Source organism: Electrona antarctica (assembly GCF_951216825.1).
Source record: "Electrona antarctica genome assembly, chromosome: 8".
Taxonomy (NCBI): Eukaryota; Metazoa; Chordata; class Actinopteri; order Myctophiformes; family Myctophidae; genus Electrona; species Electrona antarctica.
The window spans coordinates 56,616,163-56,629,071 of NC_136789.1; the positions used below are offsets into that span (position 1 = coordinate 56,616,163).

The 12,909-nt window shown below is 42.1% G+C and overlaps 1 protein-coding gene and 1 long non-coding RNA gene across 2 annotated transcripts in view; both read left to right on the forward strand.

Moving 5' to 3' along the window:
* LOC306928416 (kelch-like protein 23) overlaps positions 1–12,909 on the forward strand; it is a 375,750-nt gene that overhangs the window by 172,816 nt on the left and 190,025 nt on the right. The gene's annotated exons all lie outside the window — the stretch shown is intronic.
* Positions 6,544–7,106, forward strand: LOC306928569. The gene is made up of 3 exons (XR_013790711.1): positions 6,544–6,684; positions 6,801–6,892; positions 7,009–7,106. It is a non-coding gene; the product is annotated as an uncharacterized lncRNA (long non-coding RNA).

Consider the following 12,909-nt stretch of genomic DNA (forward strand, 5'->3'; position numbering starts at 1 on the left):
CCTCATCTCGGAGCTAAAGCGTAGCAGCGTAGATATAGAGGTTCCAAACGGAGCTAGCATGAACTGTAGTCAACAAGTTAAAGAATCACACAAATGCAGAAACAAGTGTAGAGGGAACCGTGTAGTGCCTAAAAGATACTATAGAAACATTTCACTGCTTGTACTTTAGACGTTAGTTCCAGTGGAACCTTCAAAAGAAGGGTTTCACTGAAAAATGCTGGCAGTTAGGGAATAATTAATTAATAAAAGCAGGCAGAGCGAGACTGTTTAGAGTCCTATAAGTGGCCGTTGGCCGTACAGCACAGAGACTAAGTTGAATGCAATATAAAACTAAACTTAAAATCTTGTCTAACTCGTTCTATGCAGGCAATGAGTTGTTTAATGACGTAAACACAAAAATAAAACAGCACCCCTCATGATGTCATATGTGGCAGCCAAATGGACTGTTTGTTAGAGTGTTTGTTTGTTGTTGTTTGTTTAAGGATGTGAAGCGCCCCTCACTTCACACGAGTGTGATTTAAATAATAATAATAATAACTGTGGGCTCTAGTCGTGAGCCCACAATTATTGAAAGTATAATAATTCCGCTCTCAAGATATAATACAACTTTCTTCTAAATACTGACCCCCCCTTTCTCTCTCTTTCTCTCTCTCTCTCTCTCTCTCTCTCTCTCTCTCTCTCTCTCTCTCTCTCTCTCTTTCTCTCTCTCCAGAGTCTGTGAGGTTGGTGGATGGTCCTAGTTTGTGTTCAGGCAGAGTGGAGGTGAAGTCTAAAGAGCCGTGGGCCTCAGTGTGTGAAGGTGACTTTGACCAGCAGGATGCAGAGGTGGTCTGTAGGGAGCTTGGTTGTGGAGCTCCTTCAGTCATCAAGGGGGCGCTCTATGGAGAAGTGAACACTCCCATATGGGCCAAAGAGTTCCAGTGTGAAGGCACTGAGTCTGCTCTCCTGGACTGTAGAGCCTCAAACTCAACCAGAAACACCTGTTTGCCTGACAAGACCATTGGACTCACCTGCTCAGGTGAGTTACAAACTACACCCTGCAATCATTTTGAGGGCCGCTAGCTATAGGAGGGGCTAGTAGCCCCTCCTATAGCCAGCTTTCTGTGTCTGTGTGTGCCACGGAATTTAGGCTAAAAGTGAGGACAGATAAGTGAAATTGTGATTGGCCGGAATGTGATGATAAGAGCACCCCTCACTTCACACAAGTGTGATCTTTCATGTTTCTTATAAAGTAATACTGTTTAAATGTTTACTCACTTGTCTCTTTACAGTGGTTGAAGATGTCAGGTTGGTGGGAGGAACCAGTACCTGTTCTGGTATACTGGAAATAAAACACCAGGGAGAGTGGAGATCAGTGGACGGTGGGTTTCACTGGAACTTGAAGTCCTCCTCTGTAGTGTGCAGACAATTGGACTGCGGCTCTGCCGTTTCAACAGAAAGGACTTCTGGTTTCACACAACAACCTGTATGGAGGATTACACCTTACTGTGTTGGGTCTGAGTCTTCACTGAGCGACTGTGTCATATTGGAGAATCATGTCACACGGAAAGGTTTGATTACAGGCAAACCCACTGTGAACTGTTCAGGTAACACAATGACAGCAGTCCTTACAGTCTCTCATTTCATCTGTGTGCGTGCGTGTATGTATGCGTGCATGCGTGCGTAAGTGTCTTGTGTGTGCATGTGTGTTTATGCGTGTGTGCATGCCTATGTGTGTAGTGACTAGAAAACGCCTTTAGTCTCATGATGATGATGATTAGTTATTTGTGTTTTGATTTATTGATATTTCCATATTAATTACTTTATTTTAGAATAGGTACAACACTGTTATCTGTTTAGGGTTTCAGTAAAACAACGTTGACTTCTCTGATGTGATTAGATTCAATTTGCATCCATAATGCATTCATACATTCTCTTGTAGATCACTAACATAATTGTAAAATCTCTCTCTCTCTCTCTCTCTCTCTCTCTCTCTCTCTCTCTCTCTCTCTCTCCAGAGTCTGTGAGGTTGGTGAATGGTCCTAGTTTGTGTTCAGGCAGAGTGGAGGTGAAGTCTAATGAGTCTTGGGTCTCAGTGTGTGAAGGTGACTTTGACCAGCAGGATGCAGAGGTGGTCTGTAGGGAGCTTGGATGCGGAGCTTCTTCGGCCCTCAAGGGGGCGCTCTATGGAGAAGTCAAGGCTCCAATGTGGGCCAAAGAGTTCCAGTGTGAAGGCACTGAGTCTGCTCTCCTGGACTGTAGAGCCTCAAACTCATCCAGAAACACCTCCTCATCGGACAAGTCTGTTGAACTAACCTGCTCAGGTAAAAGGATAATCATTTTATAATGAGAGTAATAACATGTTTCCTTTTTTTCCTTGAGCGGTGCTGACCGCTTCAACAAGTGACTTTGTGTGCATGTTAATTTCCCCCTAATTCCCATTCAAGTCAATGCAAAATAAACTAGAACTGCACTCTGTCGAGTGCCTACTTGCGCGTTGCACACAAGTAGGCCATAAATGGCCTACTAGTCCGCAAGCAGAGCGCGCAAGTTTGTCGACCGCTACGAACTTTCAAATCTCAGCCTCTCTGTAAAACATTGAAATTAAATTCTAAAGTCGGGTTATAACTGGCTGTCAATGGTGACGTAATTACGATATGTTTCAATATTGGTTGGGTAACAGGTACAATGTATGTATGTATACATGTATGTACATTGTAAGTTAAAAGTACTATACTGTGGTCGGCTGGCTTTTTTATGTGCGTATGCTTGGTAGGTATATATACTGACATAATTAAGATATGTTTCAATGTCGGGTTATAACTGGCTGTCGATGGTGACGTTATTAGGATATGTTTCAGTGTCGGGGGAATTGAAGGTAATGTCTGTATGTATACATGTATGTAATCTGAAACCTATCTTTATTACGTCACCATTAAAGCCAGTTATAACCCGGCATTGATACATATCTAAATTACGTCAACATCAATACCTACCAGCTCAGTGGCCTTGTGGTTAGGGTGTCCGCCCTGAGACTGGGAGGTTGGGGTTCAATCCCCGGCCGGGTCATACCAAATACTCTAAAAATGGGACCCAGTGCCTCCCTGCTTGACACTCAGCATCAAGGGTTGGATTGGGGGTAAGTCCCTGCGACATACTAGAGTCATGTCCAGGGGGTGTACTTGTACATCAAGCTGCCTACAGAAACAGGAGATAGGCTCCTGCCCTATGGGCCTCATGGCTCGGCAAGGCTACTTACTATCAATACCTACCAAGCATACACGTGCATTCGTACCAGCACGACCACAATACTTGTAACTTGTAATGTAAAGAAATTACTATGATGTCATGTACTTGATAGTGGGTGCAGCAGATCAACTCATCAACTGCTTCTATGCCCAGCTTTGTGGGTCTGTGTGAACACAAACATTGGCTGATGATTGGATAAAAGTGAGGGCAGAAAAGTGAAGATGCCAAAAGTGATTGGCCAGAATGACATTTGTGATGATTTGATTGGCTGAGCACAGAATGTGATTTGTGATGATGCATGATGATAAGATAAAAGATAAAAAAGATAAAGAACATTTTATTGTCCAATAAATGTACATAAACATTTAAATGCATTAAAATACTATATAAAATGCATTCACATAAACGCAGCAACAGTGATCATGAACAGTGGGAATTAGGTGAACTTATTTAAAATGTCCACAGCAGTTGGCACAAACAAAGTTTTGTAACCCTAGAGCGCCCTTTCGTGTGAAGTGAGGACGCTACATGTGATTAGCCTTGAGGATTAGCCTTGAGGAGTTGAGGACTTGACATAAAAAGGACTTAACAGAAAAGTTAAGGTGTAAATTGTGACTGGCCAGAATGAGATGATGTATGATGATAAGAGTGCCTCTCACTTCACATGGGTGTGATTTGTATTTATGTATTTATTGATGTATTTATTTATGTGTGTATTTATTTATTTATGTGTGTATTTCTTTCTTTCTTTCTTTCTTTCTTTCTTTCTTTCTTTCTTTCTTTCTTTCTTTCTTTCTTTCTTGCGTTTACTCTCTTGTCTCTACAGAGTCTGATGATGTCAGGTTGGTGGAAGGAACCAGTAACTGTGCTGGTATACTTGAGATGAAACATCAGAGAGAGTGGAGACCAGTGGACGGTTGGTCTGACTGGAACCTGCAGTCCTCATCTGTAGTGTGTCGACACCTTGGCTGTGGCTCTGCCGTTTCAACAGAGAGGAGTTCTGGTGTTACACATCAACCTGCCTGGAGGATTGCACCTCACTGTGTTGGGTCTGAGTCTTCTCTGAGTGACTGTGGAAATAAGATGTCTTCCACCTCCTTGTACGTACTGGAGGTGAACTGTTCAGGTAACAAACTACTACTTCAACGACAGTAATGTCTGACAAAGCCACAGGAAACACTGGCCCTGATCAATTAAACCATTCGGAGCCATTACATTACTTGTTATTACTTTCATCTATCTTGTTTTATTATGCCTTTATCGTCAGTGACTTGAGATCTCTCTCTCTCTCTCTCTCTCTCTCTCTCTCTCTCTCTCTCTCTCTCTCTCTCTCTCTCTCTCTCTCTCTCTCTCTCTCTCCAGACTCTGTGAGGTTGGTGAATGGGACTACTTTGTGTTCAGGCAGAGTGGAGGTGAAGTCTGATGAGTCTTGGGTCTCAGTGTGTGAAGGTGACTTTGACCAGCAGGATGCAGAGGTGGTCTGTAGGGAGCTTGGGTGTGAGGCTCCTTCAGTCCTCCAGGGGGCGCTCTATGGAGAAGCCAATGTTTCAATGTGGACCAAAGAGTTCCAGTGTAAAGGCCACGAGTCTGTTCTCCTGGACTGTGGAACTTCAGACTCAACTAGAAACACAAGCTCACCTTACAAGTCTGTTGGACTCACCTGCTCAGGTAAAAGACAAGCTAAACTTTTGGTTTGGAACGTTGGATTATTATTTCATGAATAAATAAATATGAATCTTTACTGTTTATTCTCTGGTCTCTGTACAGAGTCTGACGATGTCAGGTTGGTGAGGGGAACCAGTAAGTGTATTGGAATACTGGAGATGAAACACCAAGGAGAGTGGAGACCAGTGGATGGTCGGTCTGACTGGAACCTGAAGTCATCATCTGTAGTGTGTCGACAGCTGGAGTGTGGCTCTGCTGTATCAAGAGAAAGGACTTCTGCTTCTACACATGAACCTGTATGGTGGATTTCAGCTTCCTGTGTTGGGTCTGAGTCTTCAATGAGGGAGTGTGGAACAAAGAGGTCTGGCAATTCCACTGCCAGACTGGAGATTATCTGTTCAGGTAAAACAATGACTTCAACAATGACACTTTTACATTATGTCATCTATTTGTCATCTATCTGTCCGTCTATATTATAATTAAACTGGTCATACAGTCAAATCTACTGTATTTCCAATTTCAGCCAATCACCTCTGTCTTGTTCCAGATCTGCTGTTTAAGCCAATCATCACCTTTGTACGCTCCCTTTCTGAAAGCCAGCAGCAGGAGCTGCAGGTGATGGAGGCTTCCAGCTTCAACACCAGCTGCTCCATCCAGCCAGCTGTCAATCACACTGCATCCAACACAACACACATCACTGCATCCAACACAACACCACTGGATACAACACAACACACATCACCACTGGATACAACACAACACACATCTCTGGATACAACAGAACACACATCACTGCATCCAACACAACACCACTAGATACAACACAACAAACAACACCACTGGATACAACACAACACACAACATCAATGGATACAACTCAACATACATCTCTGGATACAACAGAACAAACATCACTGGATACAACAGAACACACATCACTGGATACAACAGAACACACATCACTGGATACAACACAACACACATCACTGGATACAACACAACACACATCACTGGATCCAACACAACACACAACATCTCTGGATACAACACAATACACAACGCCAGTTATACGCCAATCAGTGCGTACCTTAGTACACTCCATTTCTGAAAGCCAGCAGCAGGGGCTGCAGGTGATGGAGGGTTCCAGCTTCAGCATCAGATGCTCCATCCTGCCACAGTACCCAGGAGGCTTCTTCTACCTCACCTTCACTGGATCCAACACCACACACAACTACACCCAGCCAGCTGACAACCATTCTGTATCCAACACAACACACAACGTCACTGCATCCAACACAACATCACTGGATACAACACAACACACAACATCTCTGGATACAACACAATACACAACGCCACTGGATACAACACAACACACAACATCTCTGGATACAACGCAACACACAACACCACTGGATACAACACAACACACAACGCCACTGTATTCAACACAACAAACAACATCTTTGGATACAACACAACACACATCACTGGATACAACACATCAAACAACATCTTTGAATACAACACAACACACATCACTGTATTCAACACAACAAACAACATCTCTGGATGCAACACAACACACAACACCACTGAATGCAACACACAACATCTCTGGATGCAGCGAAACTCAAAACCATACCCAGACAGCTGTCAATCACTCTGCCACATTCCTGTTTCCTGCAGCAAACCACACCCACCAGGGAAGTTACATCTGTGTTTATCACATCCACGTTTTCTCTCACAACTTCTCCTCTAAGAGCGAGGTCCTGTCTATCACTGTCACAGGTAACACGAAATGTGGTCTTTTCAAGTCACAATTTGAAACTCAATCAAGCAATATTTAAGCTATTATTTTGCATGATGTTGGATGTTCTAACATATTTAACATATTTCCCTCACAGCTTCTCATCTGACATCTAACATTCTCAAATGTACAGTCATGGTGCTGCTGGTCTTGATCCTGATAATTGCTGTCCTCTATCGTCTCTGGAAGGTAATTTTACTTCTTTATTCAACATAAGACTGCAATGTAGATGCAGCAGTTTAGTCAGACATTTTTCATTTAAGGGAGCCGATTAATTAAAGCCGGGCACTGCTGTGTTTCTCCAGGTCATCAGAAGGCGTCGTGCGGGAGCGCAGGACATTGGCGTTGTTTATTATAATGTAAGACGGGAGAGCGTTGAGATAGTTTATTATAACGAATTTGCTCGTTCCGATGTTGAAGCCGGACTGAGTGAGGAGCCAGATTACCACCAGTATGAAGAGCCAGATCAACAAGGAGGTGCTGAAGCTTCACCCTGTGAGGAGACGGATTACCACCAGTATGATGATGTGGGTGTACGAGGAGGTGCTGAAGCTGCACCCAGTGAGGAGACAGATTACCAGACACAACACCTGTATGATGATGAAATGAAATGAAATGATTACTATATTTACCCAGGGTATCTGGGCTAAGCTCAAGAACTTGTTTCCAGCCAGGCCCTGCTCATAGAACACATTTCATCGTAGTGGTTCAATGCCTTGTTCAAGGGCACTTCAGCGGTGGTAATTTTAACTTGTCGGACAGCTGATTCGAACTGGCGACCTTCCGGTATCAAGACCGCTCCGCTATCCGTTCGGCCACCGCTGATGTGGGTGTACAAGGAGGTGCTGAAGCTGCACCCAGTGAGGAGACAGATTACCATCAGTATGATGATGTGGGTGTACGAGGAGGTGCTGAAGAGACAGAATACCATCAGTATGATGATGTGGGTGTACGAGGAGGTGCTGAAGAGACAGATTACCATCAGTATGATGATGTGGGTGTACGAGGAGGTGCTGAAGAGACAGATTACCACCAGTATGATGATGTGGGTGTACGAGGAGGTGCTGAAGGGGCAGGAAGAGGCAGGAGACCTCCTGTGTACGAGGTGGATCTCTAAAGGCCAATTCATGCTCAGTTTGAATTTTGAAAGCATCCATACTGTCTGCGTTGCCACAGAACATGAACAAGGACGTGGATGGTATAGTCTCGTGCGTCCTCCCAACCAATCAGAGAACGGGACATTTTATGAAGTGCAACCTTTCTTTCTTTCTTTCTTTCTTTCTTTCTTTCTTTCTTTCTTTCTACACTGCCGGCGGAGGTTATCCACAACACATTCTTTGTCGTTTAGACGTTACATTCGTAGCACGTAGCATTGAGCTAATAGCCACCTGCTTGCTCAGGGTATAAATTCAATGTTGACCGTCAGGTCAAAGTTCGTGTCAGATCCTGTGTCTAGGTGAGACGTGACCTTAGGTGTGATTTACGGTCGCTTTAAGGTTATATTTATCAATTACAATCTCAGTGTTTTGCCAATCATTTGGGGGCCCACTTGTTATATCCTCACGGCCCAGAGGTTGGGAATCACTGCATTAAAGAGAGATATTGATTATAGTGTGTCCACCCTCATTATGTTCATCAATGTATTATAGCTATCAGTAATTAATCATCAATAAATGGATGTTATGGATCCTACTGTAAACAATACAGGCCTATATGCAGCACATGTGTCATATTCTAGTCATTGAGGTCAGGTCATAGATTGTCACAGTGAATCATTAGTCTATTGATCTCTGTGTGGACCTGGTTGGGTTGTAACGATTGTTTCTCTTGGTACAGTAGCATTTGGAGTTGTCTTAAAATTTGATGAATATAGATTTTTGTATAATTATGCTTTATGGTATTTTCTTTTGAGCACCGTGCCTGAGGATCTGTTAATAATAAGGTTGCATTATCATTTTATCATTAATTACAATCATAATTTTGCCTGACATTTTATTAAAATGGTGCGATATTTTCTGTTTTTGTTCATATTATTTTAAACAAGCTTGTTATGAGCAGTAACCCTGAGTGTATATACTAGCAACATAGATTCGTGTTTGTTTATTTTTCATGGTTTATGATCTCTTAGCGCATATAACCTTTTTCTTATTTCCATGTCATTCCTTATCTCTCTTGTGTTCTGATGTTGAATTGAACGTTGGTATTGGTCCATAATGGATGAGCCCATCCATCAGGGACGTGCAGAGAGTGTTAGAGAGGCAGGGGCTGAAATCCCGTAAGAGGGCACTTTTGGACGAAAATAGCAGATCTACAAGCTCTCAACGCGTCGCGCTGCGGCGCGTTGAGAGCTTGTAGATCAGCTATTTTCAGGGCGCAACCCAGCACTCTTTAGCTAGTGGAGATGCGGTGTAACGACATGGGTTTCTAAACATATTATTTGTTCAACGCAAAATACTGCGTTCAAGTTCAGGAGACTTCGGAAAAAAGCAATTCTCCTGAATGCTGCCTTCTGGCATGGCATGGAAAGGAGAGGAGGGCATTTGCATTTATTTCACCATAGTAAATGCTGCATTTATGGTCTGGAGAGGGCAGTTGTTTTACAGACGGGTAAAAAGGCAGGGGCTGAAGCCCCCTTTGGTGTCTATGTGTGCACATCCCCGCTATCCATCAAACCATTATTATTATTATTATTATTATATATATATGAATGAAGCTATAGGTTCCATCCAGCCATTCAACCATTTGACCTGAATGCTTCTTAACAGCTGTAACGTTCACTGTTGATTGACATTGACATTTGACAGCAGCGTTAAACACTTACCGTGCATTCAATTATGTTATGTTATGTTTGATTATTAAAATATATCTTGTGAGATCAATAAAGATTCAACTATTGAGTACAATGAAGTGTTTCCATCTCCTACACGTGTTGTGTGTGTGTGTGTGTGTGTGTGTGTGTGTGTGTGTGTGTGTGTGTGTGTAGTGCAAGAAGTTATCATTGGTTACCATGAACGCAAACAAATCAGGTTGTTGTCATGGTTACAGCAGGTCTCTTGTTTTTAAAGGGTCATATAGTGTGAACGCTATACCTAAGGCCTGGTGTGCGTAGTGCAGTGCTAAATCACTTTAAGTTATTCTGACTGTTGCAGACGTCCTACTGACTGCTTGTTGAAGACCTGCACGTCCTCTTTGCACTGTAGATGAAAAGCTCCTTTAGTCATGTGACTCTCAACCTTTTTTATTTCAAGGAAAGGACCCCCAGTTTGATCTGCATTAGACCACGGATCTACATTTGAACATTATCTTTTTTAATATCTATGATACTCAGTGATTAACTCAGAGTGACAGATTAATAGGGGTCCATGTGGACCGCTGGCGGTCCCCCTACCTGACATTGAGAACCAGTTCTTTAGTCTCCCGTCAGCGTTATTACATTTGGCTTTTTGAGTGAGCAATGTCCCGGCTATGTCCCTATGTCCGTCCCTATATATGTATGTATGTCCCTATATTTAGAGTACCAATAGGGGGCAGTGTTTTTTTTAACAATGTGTCCCTCACCAGTGTCAGCATGATATGCTTTGGCTGACCCTAAAGTACTGTATCTCATTCAATTGTAAATGTAAAGCTGGGTGCACTTCCTTTACCACTGTAAAATGTGGGTTTAAATGAATCTCTGCTGAAGAAAAGAAAAGAAAAGAAAAGAAAAGAAAAGAAGGCTATAGGATGACATACACATTAAACATAGGTTTAATGTGTAAGTATGAATGCAATTCAATTGTAACAGAACATCCTAAGTGTATAGGATTAGGCTATATGGAATCAACATGAAATGAAAGTGAGGAATATTAAATAAATGATGTAGCTACTGTAGCCTATACTGTACTGTACTCCCACTGAGCATGCAAATGTGTTTGCGTGTGTTGCTGCTGCACTAGAGTGATATTGGCAGTAGGAAGCAGTGCCTCCTTAATTAAACAAAATTAAGCTTTTATTATTTAACCAGTAAAAAAACACGTTGAGACCAAAGTCTCTTTTACAAGTGTGAACTGTAAACACACACACAAGCTAAGTAGTCTAATAATGCATAGATGTTCCATATCGTCACCTTCTTAAAATAATGGCCTAAATGGCCTTCATGAAATGGCCTTCATGACACTGGCCACCTCGGGAAAATTGGCCTAAGTCCTAATTGAAAAGGATCATGCTGTTCCCGACCCTGTTATAGTAAAATGGCCAAGAGAGTGACAACAACGTTGTTCCGACCTCCCGTTAGGCCGACCCATTACAAACCCTTATATTTTGAAAACAAAGCAATATTGCCTCATCAAAGTTAATTGGTTTTGTTACTTCATGTATTGTCAATGACTTCCATGAGAGGGGGAGAGAGGTGGTGGAGTTAGTTGCTTGACAGTTTGAGCCGAACTCCGATGGAGTTTAAAAGGTTTTGTCCGAAGCGCTTTTTACTGCATTGGTTCAATATTTTAGAAACACAGACTTAAAGTGTGTTAAATATCGCTAAAAAGAAAGAAAGAAAAAAAAACCCTCACAAATGGAGTTAGGTGGTTTCCTCCTGACAGCAATGATATAACAGTGTAAACTTGAATATTCATCTCTCTGTAATGCAACCATTGCCATGATGATGTCATCGATTAGTAACTCCCAGCACCTGAGCTGAACTCATGTGGAGCTGCACTGACGAAGGTCCCACGACCGAAACGTTTGCCACTTTAATCTCACTTTGGCCACAGAGCATTTTTATAATGAGCATACACAAATAAAATAAATGTTATTTTCTTAAGTCTCGCTCTTAACTCTTTGAGCGTTTCAAGGATTTCTATATAGTAGGTAGACTTCTCTATGGCCAGAATGGCGTTTTTGAATGATTTATTGAAAATTCTCTGTTGTGAATGTGTGACAACGAAAGACCTTCAGAGAAAGCTTGACTTGTCTGCTTCCAGGAAAAAAATGAACTGAGTTGATAAAATGTTTAGTTCTTGTGTTGGAAGCCATTTAAAAGAGCCTGCATTTACACTGTTTCTGTTTCTAGGACAACCAAAAAAAGTTATGCCCGGTTGAAGTTTTATTTTCTAAATAACTTTTTTTCTGCTGGGCATACATAGCCATGCAATATCTCATTTTAAAGGGTGAGTTGTCTAGTTCAATTAAAATAAAATAAAAAGTTTCTCACATGTACCACTGTAGATATTTTGCCATCTATAAATAGCATGGTCAGTCATGATCAATCTGACCTATCCAGCTAAAAGTCCCCATAGCTCTGAAATTGGAACATCATATAAACTCAATTCTTTTTTGGGGTAAAATTAGACATTCTAACGCACATTTTGATATATACCATGTTTACATAGTCTTACCAGTACCTTGTCTATTCATGCATGTATCTCAAAAACCTGTTATGAAGAAACACAGTTTTGATAAAAAACACATCCAAGGACATTGTTTTGATATGACTTGGTGCCCATGATATGTATCAAAATATAGACTTGAATGTATACTGTATTATAAAAAAAGAAATTGAGTTATTACCATCTACCGTTACAGAGTAAATCACAGTTGAAACTTGCTTAGTCATATACAATAAACCTCACAATAGTGAACAAAATAGTCATGACAGGTCTAACTCATTGTAAAAGCGTCTTTTATTTTTTACGACTACTAACATAATAAAATGATAAATATTACAGAAAATAAATAGGCCTACATACAAAACAGTTACTCCTCCCCTAGCTCTGATCCATAGCTCTAAATGCGCATTTAGAGCTATGGATCAGAGCTACTCCTACCAAATGTCCCCAAACCCAGTCCTTGACGGTGTGTGTGTGTGAGTTAACCTGACTCCGCCATATGGGGCAGCAGAGTGTACACTGTGTTCCCCCCTCCTGCTCCCATCTGGGAACTCTCAGGCAGACTTGATGCCCGGCCACAAAACGGCCTGGCCAATCAGCAGCAGCTTCTAGCAACTTCTAGCAGCAGCTTCTAGCTTCTACTAGCTGCTGCTGATTGGCCAGGCCGTTTTGTGAGCAACTTCGCTTCTAGCTGCTGCTGATTGGCCAGGCCGTTTTGTGGCCGGGCATCAAGTCTGCCTGAGAGTTCCCAGATGGGAGCAGGAGGGGGGAACCCAGTGTACTCTCTGCTGCCCCATCTGGCGGAGTCAGGTTATGTGTGAGTAGGCTAAATAAAAAAAACAC